Raw genomic sequence first — 19,369 nt, forward strand, 5'->3', positions numbered from 1 at the left:
ATGATTGAGGCTACAGAAGTTGAACTCGAATGGAAATTGATCCAGTATTTCGTGAAAAGTGTGTCATTCGCAGAAAGAAACAATTTGATGAGAATGTTGGTGAAGATGTGACACAGACAGTTGAAGAATCTTTTAGAGTTATTACTTTATGTATATAATTGATCAAGCTCTTTTGAAAGGGAGATTTATGAGCTAGATTGAGCTGAGGTAACGGCCGGGCAGATTATGAGCCGAACATAATTGGGTCGTGGTAGCATGGGCCAGTCCAGAAAGGTTTTGCTCGGTTAAGGCAAAAGGCATGTGTGGACCGAGCTACTTGGCTTCTTGGTGCTGAAATTGGTCTACTGGGAGTGCGGCTGGGCTGTCCACTCGCCTCTGTGGACTCCATGGAGGCACTCGTTAGCTCGGCAGAAGGGCCGACGACTAACCTGACCGACCTCTCTTGGGCTCGGCTCGTTAGAATGCGGCCGAGCTCGGTTACACAGGAGCATGGCGAATGGATCATACAGGTATGCCGCGCAGCACGGTCAGGTTAAACCGGTGAGGTTCCGCCGATCTGCCGAGCTCCGCCGAGGTACCTTAACAGATTGGTTAGGTGGTGATTGCTGGATTTGTGCTGACTGATGAGATAGTAGCACCACGTGTCGAAAGACTAATGGGAGTAGATTTGGGGCGCAGAAAGCATATAAGCATGTCTGCGCCCCTCATGCTGGGACAAATGATCATTTGGTGAGAAAAACACTTACACTCAACTCTCCTTTCTCTCTCTCCACCTGAGTGTGTGCTAACTTGACCATCGAAGGAGTTTTTCGGCCACACACCACCGGGTAGCTCAACGCCGTTGTGTTCGCAGGGCGATCGGACAGGTAGAGAGCTTAGAAGAAAGGAGTACGGGCTCGCCGGAATATTTGCTCCCCGTACAATTGGCGCCGTCTGTGGGAACTTGACAGACAAACCCTTGTCTTCCAGGCTCATCTGATCGCCGTCCATGCCAAACAACGACGAGATTTCGTTGTCAGGCATCGATAGAGTTACCTCGAAGTCAGGCAGACGGAGGGAAGGATATCCTACCATCCTTCTTATGGCGGACCTGAAGACTTCTCCAGGAGGACATTCAAAAGACACACGGGATAAGCGCGGAAGAAGCTTTGGTCATTCATGGAGTCCAGACGGTCACCGGCGGTGGAGAGAATCGCATGTCGGACGACTGGAACACAAGCTAAGGGACCAAGACACTGTCATCCGGCGAATGACAGTGGAGATGGAGGATCTTAAGCGGCATGTCAAAAAGGAAGGGTGTAGCTGGAGTGGAAGACCACAGTGAGCGCACCCAACCCCGCCATTCAGGCAGTCAGAGCCAGCGGCATACTCCGTCCATCTCAATCACCAGAAGTTACAAGGTTGGAGATTCCGACGCGCACGTAGAGAAGTCTAGTGCACAAGACAGCACCTATCAACCCTCATGTCTGGCGATGACGTCGAGGTATTCTTATTCCGCTCGTTCAGAGGATTTACGGGTAGTCTTAAAGGAACAGGCTCACCGACGGGAGGCTTAGAGGGTGCCGGCGTTCCAGCAGCTATCCTAGGGGGTTCACGCCAGTGAAGAGGTCGGAATGCCTCCACCCCACCTAGCTGTGCCTCTCTTTTTAGACACAGACTTGGTGAGGCTGTGCGCCACTCCTTTCTCCCTGGAGATAGAAACAACACCGCTTCCGACGGGCTTCCACCAGCCAAAGTTCACGCTCTATGATGGAAAAACCTGTCCATATATGCATGTAAGCCACTTCCGACAGGTCATGGCCGGACATAGGCGAAATGACGCTCTTATGTGCCTTATCTTCCCGTCAAGTTTGGGCGAGCTGGGCTTGAAATAGTTCGAGAGGTTGCCGTAGGGAAGCATCGAAGGGTGACAACAGTTGGCGGAAGCCTTCGTGACACGTTTCAAGACCAATACCAAAATGCCGAAGGAAGTTGACCATCTTCTCAGTGTCAAGATGGAGCCGAGTGACACACTTAAGGCATACAACTGCAGATACTGGGAAACTTTCAATGAGATCTTGGACTGCCCAGTCAACCTAGCAATCACTCAATATAAGCGTGGTCTCCCGGTCGGACATAGGCTACGGGACTCGCTTACTATGCACCAGCCGACATCCATGGGCCAATTAATGCAGTGCATCAATGAGCACATCCGAGTAGAAGATGATGCGGCAGTATCTACCACGAAGGCAACTCCAGTAGCAACAGACAAGAGGTTGGCTGACAAGGTGCACGCGGTTGGACAGGAGACCAACCGTTCAAATGATCGCGCCGAGGAATCTGACCGAGGTTCAAATCGTCGAAACTGGGGTAGGGGTCGACGGAATGACCAAGATGAATACCCCCGTGACGACATAGCTAATGCGAACAGAAGGTTGAAAGCTAAGACAGACATCACCACGGTTTTTAAAATTCCAATTTATCGCATACTTAGTGAAATCCGTGACGAGGATTATGTCCGATTTCCTACTAAGTTAGGCGATGCGCAGAAGGGTTTCAATCTATGGTACCGCTGCACATTTCACTGGGAGCGTAGATACCGAACAGAGGATTGTTTGCCTCTGAAGAAACACTTGGAGGAGCTAGTCGCAGCCAGACACTTGGACCTTTACATTGATAGGGGGTGTTAAAGCCACGCATCTTGCTCTAGTTGATCCGCGTGGACCAGATCACTTGGAGGCACCCCTTCAGGGCATTGTTAATATTATCCACGGCATTGTGGAATCGACGTGTGTATGTTAACTCCGAGGTATGATCAAGAAAGCGAAGCACATAAGGGAAGTTTTGTCGGTCCAGCCCGCGATCAAAAGGGGCAAGACCGAAGAAAAAGACGTGATCAGTTTCTCTACAAGGGACCTAAAGCGCATTCAGACGCCGCACAATGATGCCTTAGTGGTCACACTGCGCGTCAAAGAATTCGATGTCAAACGCATTTTGATCGATCAGGGAAGCTCGGTCGAGATCATGTATTACGATGCATTCAAACAGCTCAAGCTCCGGGATACAGACTTGGCTTCAGCAACTTCACCACTGGTTGGTTTCAACTCACAACCTGAGTGGCCTTTAGGAAAGATTATTTTGGCGGTCAAAGCGTGATCCGTGGTCAAGCAAGTGGAGTTCTAGGTATTGCAAGTACTGTCTACATACAACCTGATCCTTCGAAAGGGATGGCTTCACGCTATGCAGCCTGTAGCGTCGACCTACAACCAGGTGATGAGATTCCCTTCGACTATGGGGGCAATCGAGGAAGTTTGGGGCGATCAAGTCATGTCGAAGCAATGCTTCGCGGCAATCAACGGGAGCCGAGCTGCCAAAGGCTTCGTCCAAATGATTGAGGGACCGGAAAACCGAGGAGTCCTTGACGATGTGGGCACCAAGGCTGAGGACAAGGCTGTTGAAGAATTGGTGGAAGTTCGGATTGACACAGAAATTCCAAACAAGTTCTTTTTGCTCGGTTCAAGCCTTATCGCCCAAGAAAGGACCGATATGGTGGAATTCTTGATGGCAAACATCGAAGTCTTCGCATGGTCGCCTTACGACATGCTCGGCATCGATCCGAGTTTCATTTTCCAGCTCTTGAATGTTTTCCTCGGTGCAAAGCTGGTTATTCAGAGAACGAGGAGATCGGCGTTGCATCACGCCGAGGTAGTTACGGAAGAGGTCAAGAACTTGCTTGAGGCACGAGCTATTCAGGAAGTGCACTATCCTCAGTGGATTTCAAACACAGTTGTTGTACCCAAGAAGAATGGGAAGTGGCGAGTTTGTGTTGACTACAAGACCGTCAACCGAGCTTGCCCTAAAGACAACTTGCCACTGCTCAGAATAGACCAGCTTGTGGACTTAACGGCTGAACATAACAGGCTTAGTTTCTTGGATGCCTACCGCGGTTATCATCAGATTGCCATGCATGGCCCCGATCGCAAGATCACCTCCTTCACTACACCGAGGGGACTCTTCTGCTACCGAGTCATGCCTTTTGGTTTGAAGAACATCGGGGCAACATTTCAAAGGATGGTGACCAAGATGTTTGCTCCTCTGCTAGGCCGGACAATGGAGGCTTATATAGATGATATGGTGGTTAAGAGCCGGCATCAAGCAGATCACTTGTCTGACTTGGCCGAGATGTTCACTTTTCTCAAACAACACAAGCTACGCCTGAATGCGTCTAAGTGTGCCTTTGGCGTGGGATCCGGAAAATTCTTAGGTTTCCTAGTCACAAACAGAGGCATCGAAGTAGACCCCACACAGAGCAGAGCCGTACAAGAATTAAAGTAGCCTAGCTCGGCTAAGGACGTACAGCATCTGGCTGGAATGGCCGTCGCGCTTAACCGATTTATAAGCCGGTCATCAGATCGCTGCCACCCCTTCTTTCAAGCTCTGAAATCAAAGTTCTCATGGGATGAAGAATGTGACCGCGCTTTGGCCGAGCTCAAGGAACATTTGTCTTCAGCGCCCCTGTTGGTCACACCGAAACCTGGCGAAGAACTCTACCTTTATTTGGTCGTTTCTCAACACGCAATCAGTGCGGTACTTGTCCAATCAGAAGGAATCAAGCACCTCCACATCTTCTACGTCAGCAAAACCTTGCTACCGGCAGAGTCGAGATATTTGCCACTGGAAAAACTTGCATTGGCAATGATTATGGCCTCTAGGAAGTTAGCCCACTATTTCCATGCTCATACCATCATCGTTTTGACTGAGTTCCCCCTCAAAGCTTTGTTCGAACGAGCGAATTTCTTTGGTCGAATTCTCAAGTGGGCGATTGAATTGGGACAGTTTGACGTCAAGTTTCAGCTATGCACTGCCATAAAAGCCCAGACATTGGCCGACTTCGTTGCTGAATTCTCACCTAGAACTCATCCGGTATGCCCGGTGGATATTGTCGCGGCAGATGAGGAGGTGAATGCAGGCTCGACCGAAATTACACAGCTTGGCGATGTTGGCGATGCGGACATTGCGCGCCCCGCCGGAGAACCTTCAGTTAGTACGACACTTCTGCCCGGCGATGCGTCGACGAAGTTGGGAATCACTGACCAACCTGCTCTGTCCGGTGCCGCACCACCAAGGGGGAAGGAAGTGGAACCGATCACCATTAAACCTGAAGCCGGACAGCCGAGCTACCGTGGTAAGGTCAATCTTCAGGCCTCCCAAGACCCTTCAGAATGTTGGAAGCTCTTTGTGGGGAAAATGTTAAAACTTTTTCTTGATGGGGCTTCTAACCGCCACGGTGCCGGGCTGGGCATCATTTTGATTTTGCCAGACGGACTGACCATCGAACACTCTATCACCCTTGGATTCCCTACATCAAACAATGAGGCTGAGTACGAGGTGCTTTTGGCCGGGCTTAAGAGCGCGCTTCAGATGCAAGCATCCGAGCTAATGGTTTACAGTGATTCCCAGCTTGTGGTTAACCAAGTTTCTGGGGTTTATGAAGCAAAGGATGACAGAATGGTGAAGTACAAAGCTCTGGTCCAAGACCACATCAAGCAATTCTAGGCGATAAGGGTCCAACAGATCGACCGTGAAGAAAACAACCGCGTAGACGAATTAGCCGGCCTTGCTTCCATGGTTGATAACATATCTCCCAGCCCTCTCCTGATTGAGTTCCTACCGAGGCCCAGCATTGAGGAAACCGGACAGACAGAAGTACTCTGTGCTGAGCTAGGTCTTTCTTGGATGGACCCTATTATTCTCTTTCTTAGAGAACACCCTTTCAGCCGACAAGAAGGAAGCACATAAAGTCCGGGTGAAGTCAAAACGATTTTGGCTCTCTCCATCATGCGCTTTATACAAGAAGTCTTTCACCGATCCCTATTTAAAGTGTGTGCACCCAAGCAATGTGGAAGCCTTCCTGTACGAAATTCACAAAGGCATCTGTGGCAGTCACATAGGGGGCAAATCTCTGGCCTACCGGGCTATATCGCAAGGATATTGGTGGCCGTGCATGCAAGCAGACGCGCAAAAGTATGTTCGCAAATGTGAGAAGTGCCAGAAGTTTGCCCACCAAATCCACCAGCCGGCCAAGAAACTTCTTTCCCTCACTAGCCCTTGGCCCTTTGTGATGTGGGGGTTAGATATAGTAAGGCCACTCCCAACGGCGCCACGCAACCGGAAGTTCTTCATCGCGGCCACAGACTACTTCACCAAATGGGTTGAAGCTGAGCCTTTGGCGACAATCAAGGAGAAAGACGTCAAACGGTTTGTCTGGCAGAATGTGGTAACGCGGTTTAGTGTCCCCAAAATTCTGATCTCGGATAACGGCACCCAATTTGACGGCCGCCTATTCAGAGGATTTTGTGAAAACTTGAAGATTGAATTCTACAATTCTACCCCGGCTTACCCGTAGTCTAATGGTCAAGCGAAAACATCAAACAAGACCATTCTTGATGGGTTGAAAAAAAGGCTTGAGAAAGGCAAAGGCAAATGGGCCAAGGAACTCCCAAGTGTCCTTTGGGCATATTGAACGACCCTGTGCCGATCAACTGGGGAAACTCCTTTTGCCTTGGCATATGGCATGGAGGCGGTCATCCCTTTGGAAGTTGGTATGCCCACCCTCAGAAGTGAAAGTTTTAAGCTCGAGCTGAACGCTGAAGCCATTGCCCTGGAATTGGACCTAGTGGAAAAACGCTAAGAAAAGGCTCTCATCCATGTGGCCACCTACCAACAAGAGCTTTCAAGAAAATAAAACAAAACGGTACACCCCAGACCGTTCAAAGTGAGTGACTGGGTCTTGAGGAAGGTCATGAGCAATACCCTGGTGCCAGGTGAAGGTAAACTAGAGGCAAACTGGGAAGGACCCTACAAGATCACCGGTCTGACGGGCAAGGAGGCATACCACTTGGTGGACCTGGAGGGAAGAGGAATACCCCGGCCATGGAATGCGGCCAACCTCAAATTGTACTATTTTCAGCTTTTGTTTTCTTTTTGTGGAAATGAATTTTTTGCCTTACACTTCAGAATGTAATATTCTTTTTGTCAATATATAGAAGTGTCTCATCTTTGCCTTAGCATTCTGATTGTTGCTTTTTAATTTTGAGATTTTCAACCGAGATATTTTACTCCGGCTGAAAGAGTTAGTGTTTTGCTCAACTCTGAGATTTAAACCGAGATGTTTTACTCCGGTTGAACGAGTTGATGCTTTGCTCAACTTTGAAATTAAAACCGAGATGTTTTACTCCGGTTGAAGGAGTTAATGTCTTGCTTAACTTTGAAATTAAAACCGAGATGTTTTACTTCGGTTGAACGAGTTGATGTTTTGCTTAACTTTGAAATTAAAACCGAGATGTTTTACTCCGGTTGAACGAGTTGATGTTTTGCTCAACTTTGAGATTCTCAACCGAGATGTTTTACTTCGGTTGAATGAGTTGATGTCTTGCTCAACTTTGAGATTCTCAACCGAGATGTTTACACCAGTTGAATGAGTTTATGTTTTGCTCAACTTTGAGATTTTAACCGAGATGTTTTACTCTGGTTGACTAGGTTGATTATTTATTCAACTTTCGTGGAGCTTTATTCTGGCTGCCTGAGTTGATGATTTGCTTAACTTTTATATTTAAACCGAGATGTATTGTTCCGGTTAAAACAATTGATGATTTACTCAACTTTATGCTTGAAACCGAGATGTCTTTTCCAATTAAGTAAGTTAAACAAGATGATTAGTTTGGCCGAGGTATTTTTCGGCTGAAGTTATTTAGCTTGAAGACCGTGCAAACACTTAATGGAAATTGAACTTTTGCATTGATGTGCAAAATAACTGCAAGAGGAGGGGCAGATAGCCCGGTTACATGTTCAGACACAAAAGAAAAAAGACAAAAGAAAACTAATCTAGGGGGGAAAGGTCAGTGAATTCATCCCCGCTTGCCTCCAGGTTGACCGTTGGTGTTTGGTCTTGGACACTGGTCTCCGTTTGGCCAGGCTGCTCTTGGCAATTTTCTCCCTCTGCGTTTTCCTCGGCATCTTCAGCTCCCTCTTCCTCAGCTTCAGCCTGCAACGCGCTGAAGACGTCGTTGGCGTAGGGTACAAGATAGCTCGGTAGGAAGGCAACAGGAGGGGAGGCGAACACGTTGCTTCCCGATCCCTGGCTGAGCTGTTCACAAACAGTCTTCCACCCTGCCTTGAAGAAAATATCTTGGGTGGTGCGGACTTGCTTTTTGTAACTCTGTTCGGCCTCAAGGAAACCGGCATTGTTGGCGGCCTTCAGCTCCTCTTCCTTTGATCGTTTCATCGAATCTAGCTCGGCCCGGAGTGCGCCTCTTTCTTTCTCGGCAGATCCAAGTTGGCTGAGCAGCCTAGAGTTTTCAGAGTTGGCCATCTCCAGTGAAGACTTAGCTCGCCCGAGCTCGATTTGAAGGCTTTCGACCTGGCTAGCAGAGTCAGTTGCCCTCTGCCGGAGTCGGTGGATCCTTTCCATCACCAAGTGCTGCTTTTGGATGCCCTGCAAGGAGTAATTTTGATTAGAATGGAAACCAAGCAAACACTTGTGAAATTCGAATGAAAAATTTAAGATGCTTACCCTGGCCATGGACTTGACCGAGGATTTCACCAACCGGGTGTCTGGCACATGGTCGCTGCTAACCATGTCGCTCGGCAGAAGGAGAGCTTTGGAGAGATCGAAGGTGAGCAGATGCTCCTTGTCACCTTTGATTGAGGCGTTTGCCGGGATCTCCTTTCCCTGGTGCTTAAGCTGCGGCCTCCATGGCGGAATTGGGTCAGCCGTCACAGCCGGATGCTCGGTGTTGAGCTCCGCAACTAGCTCGGTGGAAGGGTCTGCGCGAGGCTTTTTGCCAGCCCGGCGGTTGTCTCTGCTGGCTTGCCCAGCGGCGGGAGACGCCAATGCAACCACGGTCCCGCTGGGTTGCCCGGCAGCAGGAGAGCGGGTTTGGATGCTCAGTATCTCGGTGGAGGTGGCAGTGATGAGGTTCTTGATGCGGCATTTTTTGGCCATCTCTTCTGCCTCGGTCAACCGGATGAATGGCACGTTCGGTAATGTGGGATCAGGAGGTGAAGCGCGAAGAAAGTCTGTGACTTTACTCCAACGTGGAGCTGAATATCTGTATGTCGAAATGTAACCGAGGAGGTCGTGGAAATCCCAATTGCCGTAGCGGAGCACGGTTCTGATGGCGGCTTCGTTGGGATAACGGTAGTTGGCTTGCAAAGCGTCGATTGCTGTAAAGAAAAGAAGGAAAAATGCTAAGTACAGAGCAATGAAATATAGCAAATCGACCGAGCAATTAGCACGGCTTACATGTCTCGCCGAAATTTTTGCTGATATACCAGCCCAACACCTCGGCCGTTTCATAATTGCCGGACACCCAGAAAAAGTCATCGTCATGCAAGTCCTTGTCTGGGGTACCGGTCACTATTTTCTCCTTGCCTAGTCTGATCTTTAAATAGTAGGCGAGGCCATTGCCTATGTGCCCTAAGGTGTATTGGTGAAGTATCTCGGCCAGACAAAGGTTGGTTCCTAACCAGTTGTTTAGCTCGTGGACCCCGTTGATTATTCTGTAAGTGTTGGTTGAAACCTGGGTTGGAGCTAGCCCGGTACGCCGCAAGAATTCGCAAATAAACGGGTTGATCGGGAAGCGAAACCCACCTTCTATGATGGAAAGCACGATGAAGGGGCACTGGTCGGATCTGCCCCAAGAGATCGTTTCCTCTTCACCGAGCTCTAGGTGGACGTCGTCCGGGATACCGTATTCTTCTCGGAACGCGGCTAGAGCGGCCGGCGTATCGACCAAGAAGCGGTAGCGCCCCATGTGTGACCGGCTGGTCTTAGCTCGGCTGAGGTGGTTTGGCAGACTAGTGTTTGGTGGTTGCTCGGTCTTTGAGAGCCTTAGTATTTGGTCTGTGGTCCCCTTGGACTCTGCAATAAAAGGATGGCAAGTGTAAGTGGAAGTGCGGTCGCGCAGAACGAGCTTTTACCTCAGTCATGAACAGTGCCAGACCACCTCGGACGCAAAGGCAAACCAAGGAGCTCAGTTGCTCAAGCGGACTAGTTGTTAGCCCGGTCAAGCGGCCAAGCCCTCTGTCTACCTCGATTTCTACTAAGGTTTTGGCAAACTTGTAAGTTGCTCGGTCTCAATGTTTTTTGGGATCAAAAGAAAACCTGGAGCCCGGTCCGCTCCAGATCCTCGTGTTCATGTGTTCATCATTGGGACTGAAGAACATCGAAGAGAATAGGGGTAGGAGAGGGTTTTGGGGGGTATATCCTAAAACCTACGGATTTAGTGCCCTAAAATTTGAAATATCAAATGAAATAGCAATAAAGTGCTCGAAGGACTTGCCAGGAAGGTGGTTGAATCTGAGTCTTCACGCACAAACGGGGAAGAGGAACAAGAATGGGGGTTGGAGCTCTGGAACGTCAAAGGTTGAAGGGGAGTCAGTAAGAGTGAAATGAAGGGGGATATGGCGTGTTTGTAAGGGTGAAGAACCGCCAAAAATTTGAATGTGAAGGGACGTGATGGTTGGCTGCTCGAGGCCAATGGCTGAGCAACACGTGTCCTTATTGACGGTGGCGTCAGTACTGAAGAGACAAGATGGCAAGTCGAGGCATCGACCGGGCAAGTTTAGAAGCCAGTCGTATCAACTAGCCCGGTTGTCGCCTTGCAAACCGAAGACCGAGGAAGGGTCTACCCCGATCGGATCATGTAATCCCGGTCACGCTTTTAAGGACGAAATTAAGGGGCAATTGAGAGGGAGATTTATAAGCTGGATTGAGCCGCGATAACGATCGGGCAGATTATGGGCCGAACATAATTGGGCCGTGGTAGCATGGGCCAGTCCAGAAAGGATTTGCTCGGTTAAGGCAAAGGGCATGTGTGGACCGAGCTACCTGGCTTCTTGGTGCTGAAACCGGTCTACTGGGAGTGCGGCTGGGCTGTCCGCCCGCCTCTGTGGTCTCCACAAAGGCACGCGTTAGCTCGGTAGAAGGGCCGACGGCTAACCTGACCGACCTCTCTCGGGCTCGACTCGTCGGAATGCGACCGAGCTCGGTTGTACAGGAGCACGGCAAATGGATCATACAAGTATGTCGCGCAGCGCGGTCAGGTTAAACCGGTGAGGTTCTACAGATCTGCCGAGCTCCGCCGAGGTACCCTAACAGATTGGTTAGGTGGTGATTTCTGGATTTGTGCTGACTAATGAGATAGTAGCACCACGTGTCAAGAGACTAATGGGAGTAGATTTGGGGCGCAGAAGGTATATAAGCATGTCTGCGCCCCCCATGCTGGGACAGATGATCATTTGGTGAGAAAAACACTTACACTCAACTCTCCTTTCTCTCTCTCTACCTGAGCATGTGCTAACTTAACCGTCGGAGGAGTTTTTCGGCCACACACTGCCGGGTAGTTCACCGCCGTTGTGTTCACAGGGTGATCAAACAGGCAGAGAGCTTAGAAGAAAGGAGTACGGGCTCGCTGGAATATTTGCTCCTCGTACATCTTTCTTCACTTAAGAGTAGGTTTGAACAATTTCAAGTATATGAAGAAAATTTTGAATTTTTGTTTGATTTGAAAAAGTTGAGTTCTACCAACAAGGAATGTTTGAAGACTTATTGTGTTAATCTTGAAAATTTTCTGAAACATGATGAACTTTCTGATATTGATGGGAGAGATCTATTTTCAGAGTTGAATGTCTTGAAAGAAATTTTACCGAAAGGAACCAAAAGGCCAATTGAAGTATTAAATTATTTGAAAACAATGGATAGTTGTTTTCCAAATACATGGATTGTGTATAGAATTTTGTTAACTATACCTGTTACAGTAGCTTTTGGAGAAAGAAGTTTTTCAAAGTTGAAGTTAATCAAATCTTACCTTCGATCAACCATGTTACAAGAAAGATTGATTGGGTTAGCTTTTCAATCCATTGAAAAGGATATGGTGGATAAATTCGATTATGCGAGTTTCATTAGTGATTTTGAAGCAATGTTTATGTGATAGTTGATTCAATTGTAAACTAGATGTTGCTAAACTATAAAGCAACAAGACCAGAAATTTTTTTTTTTTTTTGAGTATTTGTAATGATTGCTTCCTATCTTAATATATGAAAGTAAATTTTTGTTTATAATTTTAATGATTATATGTGCAAGTAAATTTTTTTATAGTTACAAACAAATAAAAAAGTTGTTGTAACTTATTATTTTATCCATAAGCGTTTTTTTTTTCAATGTAAGAGGGGCTCCATTTTCGAAATTCGCCTTAGGCCCCCTAAATCTCAAAGTCGGCCCTGATTGAGGCTACGATGGTTGCTGAAATTTGGGGTCAAAAAGGGTGTTGGAGAAAGTTGGGTTTCATGAGGAGTGTGTGCTAAGGAAATATGTTTTTCTCAAGGGAAAGGCTAGTCATGTTTAGTTCTCTCCTCGGATCTCCATAAATTTAGTAAACTTGGATCACGAGATAAGTTTCCTACATGACCATCCATTTGGATGATTTCTTACTCACTTGCGTGAAAAATAAATAAATAAATAATTATAATGTGTTACTATTGTGTTTGGATCAATAAAAAATAAAAGAGGATATATGTGTGCATTTTTTTTTTATTACTTTGTAGTTATATGGACAATTTAGGTATTTAAAAAAATTATAAATAATTTTGATTTCTTAACAAATCTAACAAATGTTAGTTTTAGAGATTTCGATTTTCACCAATTTTATCCAGGCATATGGACTGTCGCCATGGATGAGGTATAGCAACCTCGTGGAGGTACTTGAGAGCCTCTTCTAGGGAAGTGATTGTGTTCCATCTTAGGTAGTGTGTGACTCTCTCATCTTTGGCCCATGACAAGAAATCTTCGGCATCAGAGAGTTTGAATCGCCTCATATGTTTGCCAAAATTGGAGATTTCAAGATGGTTTTAGGCTCAATTGGTTCAATTCAAATAGGCATATGTTAGTTTAGCTAAAGAGCATAAGTATATAGAGGCTAATGATGCTAGTGTTCTCTTTCATTCTAATATAAATTGTCAACAAAGCAGTTAAAAATGCCAGCAGCCTATCTTGACTAGTTGAAGAAGACGCACTATTTGTTTAAGGAAGAAGGATCTCTCCAGTCTAGATTTTGGATTGGAAGGTATTGCTTAGATACGTTAGATTTCAACAATGATTTTGATCACTAAAAAATACACCACTAATAGTATTAATGCATTGGGAATGATAAAAAAAAAAGAAAAAAAAAGAAACAAGGCATAGAAAGTGGGCGGGGCCCACTGCCACATCAGTAGTGCTCCTTCTAGTGCTCTATTTCTAGTGCTCTCAAGCATTTTTCCGTTAGATTTATTATAAGTCTCGTTTTAATGATCTCAACTGTTCATTTTATCAAGTATTTCGTGTATTTCATTCACACAAAAAATTAGATCGATTCGATAATTGTAACTTATTTAATTTTTCATTAAAAAAATAAACAATAATTGTGTTTTTAAAAATAAACTATATTTTTTTGTAATGACAAACATTATAAATTGAACAAGTTACAATTATCGGATCGAATTAATTTTTTTTTTTAAACAAAATACATGAAGTGTCTGACAAAATAAACGATTCAGATTATCAAAACAAAATCTGTGATAAACTCTACAATTTCAAACATCGCTATCCATTCCAAAATAAACATACCAATCCTAAGACTATATCCGCTAAATAAACATTTTCGAGAACAAAATATGGGAATCAGCCACAAGTCAAATTAAGACAATCTGGAGACAAGTTATGGCCTCAAGTCAAAAACTAGTGGGAGAGGAATCCAAACAACAAAATGCATGATTGCCCCTTTAGCACTTCCATCCGAACTTAAAAGTATAATATTTGTGAATTTTTTAAAAAAAAAAGATTTACCAAATACAAAGAATAAAAAAAATGAAAATTCAATATATTATTGTATTTTGTTGTATTCATTGAATTTTTTTTTTACAATTTTTTGTATAAATTTTATACTTTTTAAGTGTTTCAAGATTAAGTAGATTTAAAAAATAAAAATAACTGATTAAAATATTTTAAAAATTACTAAAAATATAAAAATACGAATTCAAAATTCAAAAAATTATTTTAAAAAATTCTAAACCAAACAAACAGAGTGTCATGAGACTAGGAATGTATGTAGTAGTATTCCCCAAACGAAAGTAGTTTTCTCCTCTTCCAACCAATAATAATATAGTAAAAAGATTTATAAGTGAGTTAATACAGACCGGTCTTTCTTAAGTGAAAGGAAAGACGAAAATTTAGGTAATTGCTTGATGTTGATACCTCAAATTTTTCCATGCAAATGAAGTTATTTTGGAAAGAAAGTTTAAAGTTAACTTTTTAATTTTTTTGACTTTTTTTAAAAAAATTGTATAAAAAATGTGAAAAATAATATGACCCAAAATAAATTAAAAGTTAGAAGATGATTTTTAACCATCTTTCTAAAATAACCCAAACAGCAAATAGATGGAAAAGAGGTGGAGATGATTTCATGGTGTGGGCCAAAGATGAAAAAGTGAGTCTTCTTGTTTCTTAAGAGTTAAGCTTCTTATCTAAATCCAGTTGGAAATCGTTTTGGAAAAATTAAATTTTTTCACAACTTTAGTTTAATTTTTAGGTAAGAACTATGCGTCAAATTTGGCAAGTCTAAGTGGTAACGCGTTCTATGCCGCGTTGTAATTCACGTAGTATATTTGATTGCTCAAAAGTATTATCGGGTGAATGAAAAATTGAAGCCAAAGAGAGCTCTATGGAAATGGTATATTGGTAAAGTTTCCTTAAAAGTTTGAACTAAAAGTTTGTCCCACATTGGTTTGGTGGGACAAACTTTTGTGGGTTTATAAAACTTGAGTTTATAACTTGGGGAGCGTCCCAAGAGGCACCAAGTTTGTAAAAGGGAGAGGTTATGGGTAAAGTGGGGTAGACCCATTGGACCCAAAAATAAAACACACGCGCGTGCGCCGCCGCCGTCCAGTCGGCTGGGCTTGGGCGCGGGTGCGTGGTGTGAAGTTGGGTTGGGTTGGGCTTGTTTAGCCCAATACTTATCTTTTTGGACAAAAAACATTACATTTGAATTTTATTTTTATTTTTATTTTTTGTTTCCGTTTTTATTTCAAATTCTAGTTGGAAATAAAATTCAAATTTTGGTTTGCACCTCTTTAGAATTTCTGTACAGGTTCCATATCTGTCCAAACAGATACAAATCTGTTCAAATTCAAACTCAAAACAGTTCCTTATCTGTTTGAAATTCAAACATGTATCTGTCCGAATAGGTACCATACTTGTTGGATTCAAACCGAACAACCACTATTTTCATCTATAAATAGGCAGTCCCTCAATTGACTTTTCATTTAGAAATTTCATCCTAAATCTTCTATTGCTCTCTGCATTCTTACTGCATTATTTTCCTTGTAAGAAAGAGTGTAAACACTAAGTGTGTTCGTTGTGTAAATAGTTTGTAGTGCTCCTACTATTTACTGTTGGTCATTTTATTTTGGAAAATAGACGTCCACAATCTAAAAGTACCGTGTAGAGGACGAATCTGTCTTAAGGATACAGTGTTAAACATTGGACTTGATCGAAAATTTGTTCGAGAAAATAATAACGTAAGTGCCTTGATTATTTTGTTGTTTAATTTTTTTTTTCTGTTCCAGATTTTGATTTTGTTTTTGTAACAAAATAAAAATCTGTTTGCAATTTATTTATTTTTATATACTGTTTTGATTTTTGTAATCAAACAGTTTCTCTTCTTTCTTTAATCCATTTTTCGAAGACAATGAAATTGGGCCAACAATCTTAAGACAGATTAATTTTGGTGTCTTCATTGTATTTATTTTTCTGTGCTTTCACAAAGTGATATTCTGGTTGGAAAATACAAATAGTAGTAATATACTGTTTATTTTCTTTAACAACTAGTAGTAATATACTGATATCATTAACAATTTCAGAATATTAATTTGTGTAACAGTGATATGGAAAATTATTGTGTAGTATTTATTTTTTTGGTTTTAGTAACTAGAAAAATAATATTATTTTGTGTTATAACTTATTTTCTGGTTTGAGTAAGTAGAAAATTAATTTGTGCTTTGATTTTTTCTGATTTTTGTAATCAGATATTATGGCTACTGCAACTAAAAGTGGTACTCCAATTGTTACAACGACTCCGGTCTCTATCCAGAACCATGTTCAAGTTCCAATAAATCATGGAGAAAAATCGAAAAAAATTAATCGCACTGAGTTTAAGAGATGGCAGCAGAAAATACTGTTCTATTTCATAACTCTAAATCTGGCTCGGTTTCTCCGTGAAGAGATTCCATTACTTAAAGAGGATGAAAGTGATCGGCAGTTTATTGCCGCTGTAGACGCTTGGAAATATTTTGATTTTCTGTACAGAAACTACATCATCAATGGCCTTTACAACATGTTGTATAATGTTTACAGCCCTCTGAAAACAGCAAAAGAATTATGGGATTCTTTGGAGAAAAAATACAAGACAGAGGATGCCGGCACAAAGAAATTTGTTGTCGGTAAATTTCTAGACTTCGTTACGGTAGACTCTCAAACGGTAATTTCTCAAGTTCAAAGTTTTCAATTAATTTTGTATGATATTCATGCTGAAGGTATGTCTCTTAGGGAATCTTTCCAAGTCGCTGCGTTAGTGGAAAAATTACCACCGGCTTGAAAAGATTTCAAAAATTATTTAAAACATAAACGCAAAAAGATGATCATGGATGAACTTATTGTAAGACTAAGAATTGAGGAAGACAACCGGAAGGCAGAAAAGAGGAATGGTAAAAATCCTATTGAATCCAAGGCTAATGTGGTTGAACATGTACCCAAGCCACATAACAAAAAGAGGAAGTTTGCTAGAGATGGTCCTAAACAAGGGGACAACAATGGAAATAAGAAGTTCAAAGGAAAATACTATAACTGTGGCAAGACTGGACATCGTGCTTCTGATTGCCGCCGCCCAAAGAAGGATCGCGGAAGTACAAGCAATAAGACTACCAATCAAGCCAATGTGACAGAACTTAATTACATCTCTGCCGGCGTAAATGACATCAATCTCTCTGTTGTTGTGTCTGAGGCTAATTTTGTTGGAAATCCCAAGGAATTGTGGGTTGACACTGGGGCAACTCGACATATTTGCGCAGACAAGAAGATGTTCACTACTTATAATGAGTCTGCAAATGGTGAGCAACTATTCATGGAAAATTCATCTACGTCTGCTGTAGCCGGATAAGGGAAAGTAGTCTTAAAGATGACATCGAGGAAGAAACTGACCCTCAACAATGTGCTACATGTACCAGACATCCGAAAGAATTTAGTTTATGGTTCTTTGTTAAGTAAGAATGGTTTTAGGCTTGTTTTTTAGTCTGATAAATTTGTATTAACAAAGAGTGGTATGTATGTTAGTAAGGGATACATGAACGATGGTCTCTTTAAGTTAAATGTAATGACGGTTGTACCAAAACTTGCTATTAATAAGAATAAAACGTCTTTTACTTATATTTTTGAGTCAAATTTATGGCATGGTAGAATAGGCCATGTAAATTTTGATGCTTTGTGTAGACTAATTGGTTTGGATTATATACCAAAGTTTGAAATTGATCCTAATCACAAATGTGAGATTTGTGTAGAAGTGAAACTAACTAAGGCTCCATTTAAATCGGTTGAAAGAAAAACCGAACCTCTAGAATTAATTTATGCTGATGTATCTAATCTTAAATTTGTTCAAACTAGAGGAGGCAAAAAGTATTTCATAACATTTATCGATGATTGCACAAGATATTGTGTATATTTACTTAGAAGTAAAGATGAAGTCTTGAAAATGTTTAAACTCTACAAAACTGAAGTTGAAAATCAACTTGGTAAAACCATTAAGATGGTTAGAAGTAATAGGAGTGGAGAATATGATACACCTTTAAATGAATTTTGTGCATAACATGGCATTATTCATGAACTTACAGCACGCTATTCTCCACAGCAAAATGGAATTACTGAAAGGAAGAATAGAACCCTTAAAGAAATGATGAATGTCATGTTACTAAGTTCAAGCTTATCGCAGAACTTGTGGGGGGAAGCAATATTGTCTCCTAATTATGTTCTTAACAGAATACCCCACAAGAAAACTAACAGCACTCCTTATGAATTGTGAAAAGGTCGACTACCTTCCTACAAATACTTAAAAGTGTAAGAGTGTTTGGCAAAGGTAGAAGTTCTTGTTTCTAAAAAGACTAAATAGGACCAAATACAATGGATTGTGTGTTTATTGGTTATGCTCAGAATAATAGTGCATATTGGTTTCTGACTTATAAATCAGAAATACCTGATATATATATGTGAACACTATTATAGAGTCAAGGAATGCTGTGTTTGTTGAACATGTTTTTCCTTACATGAAAGGACAGGAGATAAAGTCACAGAAAAGAACTTACAATTGTATACAAAGTCAAGAGACTAATGACAATCAAACACAAGAGGCTAGTAATGGTCTCGACCAACAGAATTTAACTGATGATGAACCAAGACGAAGTAAGAGAGCGAGAACATCAAAATCCTTTGGTCTAGATTTTCTGACATACTTGTTAGAAAATGAACCTTAAAGCTTTAAGGAAGCAATAACAGGTCCTAAAGCACCTTTGTGGAAAGAGGTTGTTAATAATAAAATTGAATCCATTATACAAAATCATACTTGGGAATTGGTAGATCTTCCACCTGGTTCTAAACCTCTTGAATATAAATGGATATTCAAAAGAAAAATAAAAGCAGATGGTTCAATAGACAAGTGTAAAGCGAGATTTGTAGTAAAAGGTTACAGACAAAAGAAAGGTCTAGACTATTTTGACACATATTCTCCCGTGACAAGAATAACATTTATCCGCATGCGTATTGCTATAGCAACGTTGTATAATCTAGAGATATATCAAATGGATGTTAAGACAACTTTCTTAAATGGTGATCTAAATAAAAAAATCTATATAGAGCAACCCGAAGGGGTTGTAATGCCAGGGCAAAAAAAGAAAGTTTGTCGGCTTGTAAAATCTCTTTATGGATTAAAACAAGCGCCTAAGCAACAACATGAAAAATTTGATTATGCTAGGCTTACTAATGGGTTTAAGATAAACGAATGTGACAAGTACGTCTATGTTAAAAATACTGACAAAGGTTATATCATCATTTGTCTTTATGTGGATGACATGCTTATCATTGAAAGCAATCAAAACATAATCAAATCAACTAAGCAAATGCTAAACAAAAGATTTGATATGAAAGATATGGGAGTCACAGATGTTATATTAGGAATAAAAATTACTAAAACATCTGATGGGTATGCATTATCTCAATCTCATTATATTAAGAAAATTCTTGGTAAATATA

This window comes from Camellia sinensis, chromosome 7 (assembly GCF_055761805.1).
Source record: "Camellia sinensis isolate YWXY chromosome 7, ASM5576180v1, whole genome shotgun sequence".
Classification (NCBI taxonomy): Eukaryota; Viridiplantae; Streptophyta; class Magnoliopsida; order Ericales; family Theaceae; genus Camellia; species Camellia sinensis.